At 41.9% G+C, this 16,074-nt stretch overlaps 1 long non-coding RNA gene across 3 annotated transcripts; it reads right to left on the bottom strand.

Moving 5' to 3' along the window:
• Positions 1 to 2,678: 2,678 nt before the first annotated feature.
• On the bottom strand, positions 2,679 to 15,822 carry LOC138446172 (uncharacterized). Of its 3 annotated transcripts, none has more exons than XR_011259204.1 (5): positions 14,911 to 15,345; positions 13,193 to 13,494; positions 9,821 to 9,899; positions 9,413 to 9,485; positions 2,679 to 4,872 (listed from the first exon to the last, which is right to left on the bottom strand). It is a non-coding gene; the product is annotated as an uncharacterized lncRNA (long non-coding RNA). The 3 variants fall into 3 exon arrangements; XR_011259205.1 differs by having other exon boundaries at positions 13,193 to 13,338; positions 14,911 to 15,267; XR_011259203.1 differs by lacking the exon at positions 2,679 to 4,872 and having other exon boundaries at positions 9,199 to 9,485; positions 13,193 to 13,338; positions 14,911 to 15,822.
• Between the last annotated feature and the right edge of the window lie 252 nt (positions 15,823 to 16,074).

The raw sequence follows: 16,074 nt of genomic DNA, 5'->3' as shown, positions 1-16,074 counted from the left end.
CAGTAAAAATCTACTGCCCACATTCTCCTTCACATTCCATGGTGTCAACACTAGCAATGACAATTATCTCAGGGAATTAAAGGGATTCATTACACCTGTGGAAATTTCCATCCTGAGACTACAAAACCTGCTAAGTTATTCTGCTCCCAGGACATGGCCTATTTCCCTTCCAGGCTATGAGTCCACTCTTCCATGGACTGAGCTGGAGGACCCCCTGGAGACCACTTAAGGCTCTGGTTTAGTATCCATTTCATTTAGTGGGGAACCCATAATATGCTCAACTTCCTTGGCTCCTTTAAAAGACAGAACAGGGCTGATGTAGAAAACAAAGGGCAGTGAGGAAGAGAAAACTCTCACTGGAGCAGAGAACTGCCTGATGGAGCAGAGAACTGCCTGATGACCGTGAGTCAGCAGGGTACCAGCGTGGTGTAACATGAAGACATGATGCTGAAACAAGCCACAGCCTCTGAGAACAACCACAGAATCTTGAGCTGCAAGGGACCTTAAAGCAGCTTTTTTCCGGGAAAAAAAAAAAAAGCACAATTTTTTTAATGCAATCCACAATCAGAAATAACTTTTACAACTGCAACCCAATACATGTATATAAATATATAAATAAAACTTCTATGAAATAATTACTATCCTAACCATGTGATACATTCTAATGCCACCTATTCTAACCCATTCTGTTCTTTCCTGCTTCCCCCAAAACTAAAAATTTTCCCAATTCTCATGGATCACAACATGTAGTTTGGGGGGAAAAACTGATTTGGAGAGTTTCTCATTCAACCCCCGATACAATGCCCATGAAAATTCTGACTCATATCAGCCTGGGGTACTCTTTAATAATGTCAAAGTTGTTCAAGAAACTTGAGTTTACAACAATAATATGGCAATAAGAGTATTCCCCTACCATTTTGAGTACTCTCTAGTGATACATACTAGGTCCTATACTTGTACTCCCAATCTGTACACTATTGAATCCTCACAGATGGTTCTTCAAATGAGTCTATTAGCACTTCCATTTTACAGCTGAAGAAACCAAGGGCTCCACCAAAAGCTAGTGACTTCTCCCAAAGGACCATCTAATCCATCTGGAGCTCAGTTGCTGACGGTTGAGAGGATATTGGGTAGTAAAGCTTTTGCAGCACTCACTTTACCCTGGTTGTTCAGTCACTCAGTCACGTCTGATTCTTTGTTATCCCATGAACTGCAGCACCCTAGGCTTCCATGTCCTTTGCTATCTCCCTGAGTTTTCTCTAACTCATGTCCATTGAGTCAGTGATGCCATGCAACCATCTCATCCTCTGTTGTCCCCTTCTCCTCCTGCCCTCAATCTTTCCCATAATCAGGGTCTTTTCCAATGAGTCAGCTCTTCACATCAGGTGGCCAGAGTATTGGAGTTTCAGCTTCAGCATCAGTCCTTCCAATGAATATTCAGGACTGATTTCCTTTAGGATCGACTGGTTGGATCTCCTTGCAGTCCAAGGGACTCTCAAGAATCCTTTCCAACACCACAGTTCAAAAGCATCAATTCTTTGGCGCTCAGCTTTCTTTATAGTCCAACTCTCACATCTATACATGACTACTGGAAAAACCATAGCTTTGACTATACAGACTTGTCAGCAAAGTGATGTCTCTGCTTTTTAATATGCTGTCTAGATTTATCATAGCTTTTCTTTCAAGGAACAAGCACTTTTCAATTTCATGGCTTTACCCTTAGATTCCATTTTACCCTGGCACTTAACCCCTTTTGGTCTTGTCCCAGTTTCTGTATCAGAAGTTCATAAGCATGCAGACCCTGGCCTGGTCTTAGATGATAGCCCAGATCCAACGAAACATCTCTGGAACTCTGTCTTCACACACTTCACTCCTCCATTTCCAGCCTGTCAGCTTTTGTTATCATCAAAAGCACACCAGATAATCTGACTTACCTTGCATCTAAAGCAGAAAAGAGGAAAGGGAAGGTAAAGGGCTTTCTCATCACTATTCTTAACCTGGAAGACTTTGTTCTGAAAGACCTCAGAATTCATCATTGCCTCTCATCGGCCAGATCCCAGGCACCAGCTTACCTGGGACCTGTCAGGTGGACACATTGCCAGTTGTCCAAAATCATGATTCTGTTAGTAAGGAAGGGGCCATAGCTGTTGGGCAGGCAGCTAACAATGTCTACTACTACCATGGCTTTGGGAGGCATGGATCTTGTTCACTTCATCTATCTCCCCAGTTTCTCCCAAGGTTGAAGTACCACTCAAATGCTACTAAACTTTTTTAGTTCTTCCTGTCTACCACATCTTGCTGATTTTAAGTCCTTTGCTCTTGTTCTTCCCTTTGTCTGGAACATTCCTTACCTCACCCCCATCCTCTTCTGCCTTGCTTATCACTACTGTTCTTTAGGATTTGGGTCAATATCGTCTTCAACAGGAAACAATGCTTGAGCAGGGTCTGGGTGAAGGGTCTCACCTATCTGCTCTCTGCTCAGCTGAAATTTACTGAGTTCAGAGGTCTCTGCCTTTACCTATCCAGTGCCCTCAGTCCCTACCAAGGTGTCTGGCTTTTTGTAAATATTTATTGAATAAATGAGCAAAAGTCACACTTATTAAGAAGAAAGGGCACTGCATTTTAATATCATCTATTTTGAGTATGAGTATGAAATATTCATAAACCACATAATGCAATTACCAGAGTATTTATCCAAGTTTTATTCCGCTAGAAAACAAGATTAAGAGGGATCAAGTTACATGTTCAAGGCCACACAGTTGTGAAAGATAGACAGGATTCAAATTCTGGTCTGATTCTAGAACCCAGGGATTTTCCACTACACACACTGCTGCCCAGTAGGAGACACATTGACTTTAGTCCTTTTGGTGGTTGGACCTAGGGTAGGAGTTGATGTATATTTTCTGTAGAGGACCAGATAATAAACATTTTAGGCTCTGAGTGACATACAGTCTTTGTGATAACTAACCTACTCTGGTGTTATAGCTTGAAAGCAGTCATGAGCATTATGAATCAGTGTGGTTGTGTCTCAATAAAAATTCATGTGCAAAAACCAGTAACAAGTAAAATTTGATTCCCAGACTATAGTTTGGAGAACCCCTATCTAGAGTAATTCAGTTTCCTTGACTTAGCTTTGAATTCTTCATCAATAAATTGATGGTTTGAATTTGATACAGCTTAGGTAGTTTTCTACTCTGAAATTCAATTATTAATTATTATTCTGAAGCCCAGAAAGCATCTTGTTTTACTCCTTTTATTAGCAATAAGAAGGATAGAATATAAAGCTTGATTAAACTAGACTATAAACACAAAAATTAATATATATGCCCTAAAAATATTAAAAAGAAATATGCAAAGAGTGAAGAGTTTAACTAAAATAAACTAAAAGCACCAAGAAAGGAAAAGTTTAGCTACCTATGTATTTTTATGTGAGACATTTTTGCTTGGGCATTTTTAATCTATTGGATAAGTTAATATTTCTTTAAAATACAGTCTTTCTACTTTTAGCTTCTACCATATCTCTTAGAATATAGTAAGTTCCATAATTCTCATCTTTAAACATGGATTCTTGCTTTTAGAAGTTTGCAGTTTGTATGTGAAGAAATGGTTATGAATATTCATTATAAATCTTTAGAAATCCATAAATAAATATTTGCTCACATCATAGGATTGTTGTACTAAATAAGATGACATAGCTGGCACAAAACCAGACAGAAAGGAGATATTCCATACACTGTGATTTTTGTTGTGGTTATTAATGTTTCTAAAATGACTTTTATTTGATATTGATGGGAGAGGCAAGCTCTTATTCATTAGAGCCTTAACCGGGGGACTTAACAACAGGGGACAGTTTTGCTTCTTGGGGATTATTCAGTAATATTTAAATATTTGGTTGTGACAATCAGGAGTGTTTCTGGCATCCAGTGGGTAGACACCAAGGATGCTGCTAAACCTTCCCCAATGCTCAGAACTACCCCTCCCCCCACAACAAAGAGTCACCACCATTTTCTCTAGTGATAGGGAACAGAAACTTTGCACTACAGTAACCCCTGTGCCTGGCACAGTTCCAAATATAACACAGAGTAGGTTGTCAGTAAATGTTTGTGGCTGAGTGAATGGATAATTGAATGGATGACACCAGTCACCATCATGATATTATTTCCCTTCTGCCTTATACTTTGCTAAGGAAAACTGACTCTATTGAATCCAGATTATTTAACTGATATACACTAGACTATTTGCTTCATGTCAGCTGAGACCCTTTATGTGTTGTTCAAAGTTAAGTTTCCAATGCATAGCACAGTGATGACACATAATAGGTGCTCGATAGACAGGGAATGAATAAATGAAAAGTCAAAGAATCATTGAGGCTAGTTGCCTATTATACTAAATTCTTACATTTCAACATTACTTACTTTTTTTTTTTTCAATTTTACATTGGAGCAGAGTTGATTAACAATGTTGTGTTAGCTTCAGGCTTATAGCAATTGACCATTACTTATTGAACTTGGCCATGTCCTGCATCTATGCTTAGAGCTGAAATGACGGCATTTCTTTCTCACCCTCCGTCCCTACCCCACCCCCATCACCACCCTCCAAAAGTAGATTTTCGTGTCCACATAAAATTTCATATCATTTGCTGTTTTTCCACAAAAGGAAAAAATATCTGTGCAGAAAACCCCAGGAGCAAAGTACGACGTGGCTTGCTCAACACTGACAGGCTGTGTGCATTTTTATGGGGAAGAAATAAATACAGAGATAATTATGCTGAAGGAGCTGAGGCAGAAGAGGCAGGAGTATCTGCTGAACATGCCAGCGCGCAAGAACCGGAGAATTTCACTGAGCTCCGGGCAGCAAAGGAGACTTCTGGCCCTGAGGGACGAAATGAGTGTTATTTGTTGATGGAAGAGGCAGTGACTACACAAGGATTTTTTTTTCTGGATTTTGTTTTTGTTTTAAGCCATTGCCTTCAAGGAGGGAAGAGAAACATTTAGAGAAGCATCCATTCTAAAATCTCTCCTCTGAGAGATTCTTTCCCAGGAAATATTATCTTTGGATTTATTAACCCTTGGTTGCCTACAGCTATTCTAGAATCCATAATGGTTATATAAGGCTGTTTTTTTCAGATCTCTATTTTCCTCTGGACATCTGTCATTAGATTTGTGACAAAACAAAGACGAGTTAGTAACCACATAACCACTGTTCCAGAACACTTTAATTATATCAACTAATGTGTCTGACTACTCGAGTGCATGCTCAGTTGCTCAGTCATGTCCGTCTCTGTAAGATCCCATGGACTGTAGCCCACTCGGCTCCTCTGTCCATGGGATTTTCCAGCCAAGTATACTGGAGTGGGTTGCCATTTTCTTCTCCAGGGGATCTTCCCGACCCAGGGACTGAACCTGTGTCTCCTGTGTCTCCTGCTCTGACAGGTGGATTCTATACTACTGCACCACCTGGGAAGCCCTTTTGATTACTTAATGCGTGTTAAGTATGGTACTTAAGAATTGGGCCTCTATGTCCTCCTTTAATTGGAAAAGCAACCCTATGAGGCAGACATTTTTATTGACCTCATTTTCCAGGCGAAGGACTGAGGTTTAAGGAGGTTATTGGACTTGACTGAGTGTGGAGGCCGGAACCTCAGCAGTTGGAATCTCACCTCCCATGTCTACTTCAACCACAACTCAATGGGACCACTGAAAACATGGGTGCCCTTCATCCAGACAACTACCTATGCGGCTTTGGAAGAATTATTAATATTTAGCTACTCCAGTCCTCAGGCTTCCCAGGTGGTGCTAGTGGTAAAGAATCGGCCTGCAAATGCAGGAGACGTAAGATATGCAGGTTCAATCCCTGGGTCAGGAAAATCCCCTGGAGTAGGAAATGGCAACCCAGTCCAGTATTCTTGCCTGGGGAATCCCACGCACAGAGGAGCCTGGTGGGATACAGATCATAGGATCACACGGAATCGACACTGCTGAAGCGACTTCACACGCACACACGCACCCCAGTCCCCAGATGCTTCGTCTGTGAAATGGAGTTAGGAATGATCACCATCCCCTCGAGCTACCACGGAGGCTACATACAGAGAGCTCAGCACAGTGTGTGCCACATGGAGAGCAGGAAAAATATACTCACTCCAGCAATGCAACCCCACTACTCAATTTCCTACTGTCTCACTTTATACATGAGAAAACCAAAGCCAGAAGCGGGGTGTGACTTTCCCAAGGTCACAGGTCCCAGGGAAGACCATGCAAGGACTGAAGCTCAAGTCTCCCACCTAACATTTAGGGGTGCTTTCTGCTGCGCTTCATCTCATCCAATCAGGGAGAAATGCTTCTGCCTTCACGTGACAGGGGCCACATGGAGGTAAGCAAATTTAAAAGCAATCAGAAAAAGTGGTCGTCAGCCCAACCATCACTACAGATATTGACAAGCAATTTAAATGACGTTAAGCAGCTCCACTCCATTTTTTAAAAAATTCATTCACTGGAGATTGATCTGAGTGCAATAATAAAAGGGGAGAGAAGTTGGTAAGGCACAGATTGAACTGGAGTTCTGTTTATCAGAAAAATTCTGACAATATCACTACCTAAATCATTCTCTTAGTCTCATTGGTGAAAGTGAAAGTCATTCAGTCATGTCCAACTCTTTGTGACCCCATGGACTATACAGTCCTTTGAATTCTCCAGGCCAGAATACTGGGGTGGGTAGCCATTCCCTTCTCCAGGGGATCTTTCCAACCCAGGGATCGAACAGAGGTCTCCTGCATTGCAAACGAATTCTTTACCAGCTGAGTCACCAAAAAGCTGGCTAAAAATTCATCATGCGAAAAACTAAGATCATAGCATCCTATCATTTCATCGCAAATAGATGGGAAAAAAATGGAAACAGTGACAGACTTTATATTCTCGGGCTGCAAAATCACTGCAGATGGTCACTGCAGCCATGAAATTAAAAGACTCTTGCTCCTTGGAAGAAAAGCTAAGACCAACCCAGACAACATATTTAAAAGCAGAGACATTACTTTGACAACAGAGGTCCTTCTAGTCAAAGCTATGGTTTTTCCAGTGAGAGTTGGACCATAAAGAAAGCTGAATGCCCAAGATTGATGCTTTTGAACTGTGATGTTGGAGAAGAGTATTGAGAGTCTCTTGGACTGCAAGGAGATCAAACAAGCCAATCCTAAAGGAAATCAGTCCTGAATATTCATTGGAAGGACTGATGCTGAAGGTCCAATAATTTGGCCACCTGATGCAAAGAACTGACTCATTGGAAAAGATCCTGATGTTGGGAAAGATTGAAGGCAGGAGGAGAAGAGAATGACAGAGGATGAGATGGTTGGATGTCATCACCAACTCGATGGACATGAGTTTGAGCAAGCTCCGGGAGCTGGTGATGGACAGGTAAGCCTGGCGTGATGGACAGGTAAGTCTGACGTGCTGCAGTCCATGGGGTCACAAACAGGTGTACATTACTAAGCGACTGCACTGAACTGAAATTATTCTCTCTGCAGGCTAATGTGGAAGGGTCAAGTGGTCCTGAATTTTGAAGGCAGACAAATCCTTGTGCCCCACTGAGCAGGCTGTGTGACCTTGAGCTTAGGTCCTCTGACTCTCTACACACCCGTGTAAAACAAGGTGAGATGCCCTAAGATGAGGGGAAACGCCCACTTGACAGCGTTGGCAAAGGAGTCAGATGAGAGTCTAAAACACTTTGAAAGCAGTAAAATCAGGCTCTGAAGATGAACAGGCATGAGTTTGAAACCTGACTCCCCACTTCTTCGCTATGTGGCTGAGAAAGGCACTTCATCCCTTAAACCTCTTAACCCTCATCTCTAAATTACCATATTAACATCCACATCATAGAGTTGTTGTGAAGATCAAGTGCACAGATAGAGAACTTGGTAAGTTGCATGTAAAGAACTTGGTAAGTTGCCTGGTCAAAATTTGGGTGTTTGATAAATTCTAACAAATAAGTATTGTAAATTATTTACCATCATAATTCTTTACTGAGCAGAAAGGCTGCTGGCAACCTCTGAATTGATCTGCACACTCATCCATCAAATGTGCACTGAGTAACTGCTACACAGTAGATTTTGTGCAAGATTTTGCACATCGCCTTCAAAAAAAAGATTGGCACTCACATTTGAAAAAGAAAAGAAACAATATAGAATTCAGGAAGACCTAAGAAGTGTCTTACGTTCTTGAAGAACTGCCAAACAAAAAGAGTCTAGTTTCCATTTTGACATTTCCAGAGAGAAAATGAGGACCAAGTCATGAGAAACTAGAAGATAGAACATTTTCATTCATAGAAGAAAGATTTTTCTACTGATTAGACCCATCTAACAATAGGACTATCAAATCTTGAAAAATAGAGAGCTTCCTATTATTGGAAATATTATATTATTCATATAAGAAATAATTTATATTTAATACAAATAGTGAAAGTCACTCAGTCGTGTCCGACTCTTTGTGACTCCATGGACTACACAGTCCATGGAATTCTCCAGGCCAGAATACTGGAGTGGGTAGCCTTTCCCTTCTCCAGGGGATCTTCCCGACCCAGGGATCAAACCCAGGTCTCCCAAATTGCAGGCAGATTCTTTACCAGCTGAGCCATAAGGGAAGCCCAAGAATACTGGAGTGGGTAGCCTATGTAATTATGATATATTATATAATATATAAATAATATAACATAATATTTCATTGTCCTCCGTCCCCTGTTGATGGGCATATTGGGTTTCTAAACATGTCATGCCGTTTCACAGGCATCCCTGGGACTTACACGTGTCCCTCTGCCAAAAAGATCTTCCCCCAGCACGTACACCTGGTCACCTCTGAGCCAAGGTTTGAAATTCTTGGGACCTTTCCCCAAAGTTACCCTAGTTTCTGTGATTCTGTTAAGAAATTGTACATCCTCATCTAGAGTACTTTCACAGTTTTAATGTTTGCAATCTATGCCATCCTCATTTGACTATGTATGGGGGAGTAGTAGTATGTCTCTCCGTTTTATGTCATTTTAAGTGCCGATACTCTGTGTACACGTAAGATCCTCAGTCAGTCAAAGTGTGAATGATAATCGATAAATTGCTCTACAGAGAAGAAAGAACATCAGAGAAGAATCATCTTAGATCATTTCTACACAGGATCTATGTCAGTGAGGATAGACAAGCCCTTTAACAAACAATCCAAAATCTGGAATATTAACCGCTCTTAGTTTATTTCTCTTTCACCCAGGATTATCTGTAGGTCGGGTAACCTCTCCAGATAACCCCTCTGTGTTGTGACTCAGGGATCGAGGATGCTTCCTCTTGTGTCTTCACCATCCCAAAACAAGGTCTCCGTGGTCTTCATGGCAAGAAAACAAAGATGGGAAAATCTCAAAGGTGTGTGTTTTTACTTCCACTCACATTTTTGTCCAGAACTAGCTCCGTGGCCTCTTCTAATCCTAAGGGGAACTGGGAACTATAAGTTTCCATAGACCTAAAAGGGAAGAATAAGACACAGGATTTGTTGAATTCAAAAGTATAATCTCTGCACATGGTCATTGGGAGAGAGTAGAAAATATATTTTTAGATATTAATGTTTGCTATTAATGTTTGCCATTCTTTAAAAATAATGTTTTAGCATTAAAGTATGTACTGAATTTATTCAAATTTCAGTTTATCCAGGTACTAAATATTATACAGTAATTTTTAAAAGGTTGATATAAGTTTAATATAAAAGTATTATAAAATAATATATACAGCATGTCTTTAGTTTTCTCAAAGAGTAATATATATGTACACATACATCAAAAAGGCAGAAAGGATACATACCAATGACTCAAGTCTGGTTATCTCCAGAAGGTGGTGTTACATATGTTTCCATTTTCTTCCTTGTGCTTTTCTGTCTTTCCTATTTTTTTATAAGAAAGAATTATTACTTTTGTTATTTAAAAAAAGGAATTTTTCCTCCCAGTATATCAAAATAAGGTACCTGCTGAGCCAAGAAACTATTAAATCACTCAAGGGTGGAATTATGTTTTAGGGCTTTTTGTTTCTATACTCCTGTGGACTCATGAAATCCATTGCAAAGAGAGCAGGGTTTTTGCCTTCTCCTAAAATGATCGGTCTAAAAATAATACCCTGTGGAGTTCAGACTTCACATGTGAGAAATGCCAACCCTAAATTTAAGAGGAAAAATCACCAGGTTGCAAAAAACAGTACAAGCACAGGCCAGCTGCTGGATGAGGGACCAAGGACCATCAAACCCACCCAGGAAGGCATGTCTGGAGCCCTGCAGAAAGGTCAGGATATCAGGTGTACTTTGAGAAAAGTGGAAAGAATACAGAGAAAGGCTGAGTCTATCCTCAGCCCCCCGCGGAGGTTCTTCCAAGAGAGAAGAGACTCACGGTTTATCTGCTGCAGTTCCTTCAAAAGGCAGGTGCGAAATAGCAGACTCAGAGAGGTGCTGCAGTCTGCCCAGGGTCACACAGCAAGTTAGCACATCAACCAGAACTAGACTCTCTGTTTCTTGGCTCCCAGTTTTCGATTTGCTTTGGTTTGTTTGTATGTTCCCATTACATTTTACTACTTTCAATAGCAGCCAAAAGCTAGATGACCTGGTCCTTGTGCAGACTGCCACAGTCATCTCTGAGACTTTGGACAGAAGTCCAGTCTCTCTTGCCCAGTCTGGGAATAATAATATCTGCCCTACTGACCTGAGTTTATTGAAGGTGATTTGAAATAATGGATCAGAAAGGACTTCTAAACATTGAAAGAGAGACAGACAGAAAGAAAGAAAGGAGAGAAAGAGGAAAGGAAAAAAGTCAGGAGAGGAATGAGAAAGGGAGAAACAAAGAGAGTGGGCTATTAGAAATATGCCTATTTTCGTTATTAGTTTAGTGCCAGCTGGTCAGGATGGTATGGATACCTGAAATAACAGAATTAACAGCTTTGTGACCTGAGTATGCTGGCAAGCCAAAGAGGTCAAAGAATTTGACTCAAAGTAATGAGATGCTGCCAAACTGAAATGCTTCCTCATTGTTTCAGACTTAAATTCTCATTACCTCTTGCCTCCTGTCACCACAAGAGTTATTTAGCAAATACAGAGCTCTCCCTCTGAGTGTGTGGTTGTCCTGCACAAGCTTCCCAGAAACTCTGGTTACCCTTCCATTTCTCAGAAAGCCCCACCCACCTTCTGTTCCATGTGAAGTACCCTGTCCTCATTAGGCACAGCAGGAGCTTGGCTAAGTTCCAATTCACTGGGCAAGGGATAGAACATCATCTTGTCAAATATTTAGGGTCATATAACCTTTTCTTCATTCTAGGCTTTTTAAAAAATCATTTATTTTTGGCTGTACCGGGTCTTCGTTGTAGTGCCTGGGATTCTCGTTGCAATGGCCTCTCTCGTTGCAGAGCAAGGGCTTCAGTAGTTGCGTCACAGGGGTTGAGTTGCGCTCCGCATGTGGAATCTTCCTGGACCAGGGATTGAAACCATGCCCTGTCCTCTGCATTGGCAGGGAGATTCCTGTTCCCTGTGCCACCAGGGAAGTCCAAGGGTTGTATAAGTTTTATTTTCTGAATTCTAGTCCCAAATATTGTTCCATATACTCTTCCTATAATTTAATTTTCATATGCATGCTTCATATAGTTTGTCTTATTTATGATGAAATAATCTCATGCATTTCTTTAGGAATGCAGTTTAAGTGACATTTTGGCAACATAATCGCTACAGGAATGCATTAGCAGTCTCTTTTGAGCAGTGTTACAACACCATGCATAATTTACCTAAAGAATATTATTTTATCAGCCAGTGAATGTTCTTAGGTCCAGAGCCACAAACCCCACAGTTAAGAAGATTTAAAACTAAGTTTCTAACTTACAGATGTGTTGCTTTGATCCTCCAGGAAACATGATAACCTCAAATCACTAAAGAGAAGAAAATACCTGGAGAGGTTACTACTGGATCAAGATTTTCAGGCCAAATCCTCACCGGAAGCCTGATCTCCAAAGACAGGATCATCTGTAAGATGAAGATTCAGGACCAGATAACAGGTGGCAACCCACTCCAGTACTCTTGCCTGGAAAATTCCATGGACTGAGGAGCCTGGTAGGCTATAGTCCATGGGGTCGCAAAGAGTCGGACACAATTGAGCGACTTCACTGCACTTCACTTCACTTCCTGAGAAGACTCTTTCTTCCCTGATCAGTATACAATTCTAATCTTGTTTCCCTGGAGACTTTATCTAATCTGACTCTTATATTTATCTTTTTCATTTAAAACTGTGGGCTGAATGGTGGCCCCAAAACTGATATGTCCTTGCCCTGGTGACTGCAAATGTGACTTTATTTGGGGAAAGGGTCTTTATAAATGTAACTACGTTAAGAATCTTGAGGGCTTCCCTACTGGCTCAGTGGTGAAGAATCTGCCTGCCAACGCAGGAGATCCCTGGTTGATCCCACAGGTTCAGTCCAATCCCTGGTCCCGGAAGACCTCACACGCCTCGGAGCAACTAAGCTTGTGGGTCACAACTATTGGGCCCGCGCTCTATAGCCCTGGAGCCACAACTGCTGAAGCCCGTGGCCCTAAAGCCCGTGCTCTGCAACAAGAGAAGCCACCGCGCTGAGAAGCCTGAGCGCCGCAGCAAGAGAACAGTCCCTCACTTGCAGCAACTAGAGAAAGCTCACGCAGCAGTGAGGACCCGGCACCGCCAAAAATATACGAATGATTAAAAAGAACCTTGAGATGAGCTCTTCCTAGGCTACCCAGGCAGGGCCTAAATCCAACGACAAGCATCCTTAGAAGAGACAGCGGGGGAGAAGACACTGAGGGGCAGAGGGAGGCCATGTGAAGATAGAAGAAGACATTAGAGGGATGCTGTCCCAAGGCAAGGAACACCTGGGACCAAAGAGGCTGGAAGAAGCAAGGAGGGACTTTTCCGCAGAGACTTTGGAGGGAGGCTGGCCTGCTGACCCCTTGATTCTGGAGTTCTGGCCTCCAGAACTGTGATGGAATATATTTGTCTTGTTTTAAACCACGCAGCCAGTGGTAACTTGTGATGGCAGCTGCAGGAACCTTAGCACAGCGTGGGACCACAGATCTGGCCCAAAACAGGTTGAGTGGTAAAGTCTTGTACTTGAATTAGAAAAACAGAATTGGGTAGCCTCTCTCCAAAAGCTCCTGAAGTATGTCTCAAAGGTTTTTACCTCTGAATCTGGCATCCAGGATTCAGCAAGGAGTATCTAATTCCACGGTCCTGAGAATGAACATAGTCACTCTGAGTCAAAGCGCCAGACTGTGGTTCCCATCCATCTGGACACCAGGCAGAGGGAAATGTCTGCTACCTCTTTGCCTGGGGAGAAGAGATTTCTAGCATCCAGGAGACACAGAGATTCATGAAATGTACATTTCTCTCAAGTTCTTGGTGAAGGTAAAATAAAAGCCCCAGATATGGCTTTGGAATGAGCAGTCAAATAGGCAGTTATATTAGAAGGAATGTGCTTTTTCTCTGAAACAATAGAAAATAAATCCCTTAGCAAGAGCCCCAGGAAAGCTTATTACGTTCATAAAATATTTTTCTTTCCATTTTAGTGCTTGGTAAAGATGAAAAATAGAAGACAAATGGTACTTCACTGCTTGTTTTTGTGTGTGAACCCCCCCAAAAATTCTGTAAAGATTTAATTTAAAAAAATCTATAAAGTTTCTGAAGGAACTTTGTAGTCTGAAGCTCCCTGGTAAAAAGTTATAATTTGGGGGAGATACACAGAAGGCTTGCAGAATTGCTAATTAAAGAAATTGGCTAAAAAGGAATCATGCTTCCCTGAAACGGTTCTGAATCATCAAGTCTGGGGGCTGAAGAAGGGACACAAGAGATCATTTTGTGATCTCCCAAATCAAACAGTAAACCAGAAAGATCCTCATCTGTTCTTTTCCATAAGCCTCCAGAAAAGAATTCTCATTCTCCCTTGGTAGTATAGCCAGTCAGTGAGTCACTGAGTCAATATTGAGCATTTATTTAGCACCCAGTTCGATATTAATTGGAAAGAATAAAATTGTTCTTGGCATGACTTGGGTAGGCAGGAGAGATGAGACATTCTGGGAATTTGGCTTAGTAAAATTTCTCAAGCCTTAGTCCTCGCCGTTCCCAACTCTCATCGTTTTATTAGCCTCCATTCCTTCAGCCATTAAATGCAGATAAAACATTGCTTACTTCACACGGTCAATGAGAAGCTTACAAGAAAAACATGGGCTTGAAGTCAGACAGCCTTGGCCAGGATTTAGATCCTAGCTTGGTTCTTTTGTTATCAGTGTGAAGTGGTCACATCTCTGACTACCTCTCAGCCTGGTTCTGGCATCTGGAAAATGCATGATTGAAGTCCCATGAAGGGCTGCTGTGAAAATCAGAGGTACTTTATACAATATGGAGCATACACATCTGATACTTGAGTTACAGTTTTTAATGAGAATGTTGCTGCCACATCAGTAAACAAAGGATGTTTCAGCGGATTCCTTACCAGCTGAGCCACCAGAGAAGCCCAAGAATGCTGGAGTGGGTAGCCTATCCCTTCTCCAGTGGATCTTCCCAACCCAGGAATCAAACTGGGGTCTCCTGCATTGCAGGTGGATTCTTTATCAACTGCTATGAGGGAAGCCCCAAACAAAGAATGTTTCAGCCATCAAGGCATTGTGGCTGCCCCAAACTGTGCACCCTGAGGGGACTTAGGATGGAGAAAAGCAGGATACTGGCTCTAGAGAGCTACGGTACAATCAAAGAAATGATTCCAGTGAGCCCAGACCTTTTCCTTCTTCTCCTACCTAGAAAAGTACTACATTCATTAGCCTGAGATATCTGGTTTTCTTTTAACTAACAGTAATCTTCTGATGCTCTGACTCCCCCATCTTTGTTGCAAAAGCTCCTACATACGCAGGCTCCTCTTAGAAGCAGTCCCTCGGCGCTCTCTGAGATGCTGTGTCCCGGGCCTAAGTTCGCAGTTTTGTCCGTCGAGTGAAACAACTCTCAACTTTTAGGTTGTGCTCTTTTTTTCCGTTGACACAGCTGCTGTTGAAAGCACTTCATTAACTGTGAATTCGGAATACATTTTAGGAATGGCTGGCTCCACCCAAAGCCCCCATTGGCATCCCATGCAATTGTTGCAGTGACAGTCCCCACTTGGTTGGATAGAAAGGTGAGTTTTCTTTTCTCCCATCACTGCCCACACCCCTCCTCCTCAGTTCTCAATCCCAGTGGACACCTTGAAGCCTCTTACTGTTGGAATCCTCCTGCCTTCCTGATGAAGCATCAGATGGGGCAGTGGTAGTCTGGCTCTGTGCAAAGGAAACTCACATATCTTTCAAAGCCAAACAGTAGGAGGATAAGTCAGCTGTATCATCAACCCTGTATCAGCAAGCCTAGAAGTTCTTTCCTGCTCTCTTTAATCTGGTCTCATAGACTCAGGCCAGATCAACAGGCCCACTGCTTAAGAAGATAGCCAACCAGGGCAAAAGATGCCAGGCTCTTCCTCTCTTGCCAACATCTCTGCTTCTGTGAAGATCCTCCAGAGCCCTGTACCACTAGGAGCAGGGAGAAGGGGTGGGGTGCCAACATTCCAGTCCTTTCAAAGCAAAACTTGATTCACCTTTAGCATTGTCTTCTTAAAGATGCTGAGGGCTCCTTCCTCTTGCCCCCCATTTTTATTTATAAAGTGGGAAAAATGGTGGGCGTGGCAAAGACAATGGCAGGTGTGGCAGGTCCGGTTGAGCAACCTCTTATTTTTCTTCTTTTTTATAGTTAATTTACCTGTTGTATGAGCTACTTCTTACTAAGCCTGAAAAAGATGTCCAGGCCCCCAATTCTGCTAGCAACTTAGTGCTTTTCTCTCTTCGTGTTTTTCTTTGTTATCAGATTTGGATCTTAGCCACCAATGTTGTCAGCATCCTTTGATACCTGACTCATTCTTAATGCTGTCAAGAGATGTCACCTATATAGATTGGACCCAAGCTCAAGTCCTAAACATTGTGGTGATATTGATATTCTGCTTTGGAAATGGAAGAGGGATAAACATGAAGGGAAACTGATCAAAGCAGTTCC

Source organism: Ovis canadensis, chromosome 9 (genome assembly GCF_042477335.2).
Source record: "Ovis canadensis isolate MfBH-ARS-UI-01 breed Bighorn chromosome 9, ARS-UI_OviCan_v2, whole genome shotgun sequence".
Lineage (NCBI taxonomy): Eukaryota > Metazoa > Chordata > Mammalia > Artiodactyla > Bovidae > Ovis > Ovis canadensis.
Note: the sequence above shows the minus strand (reverse complement) of the source record. Positions and strands in the feature narration are given on the sequence as shown.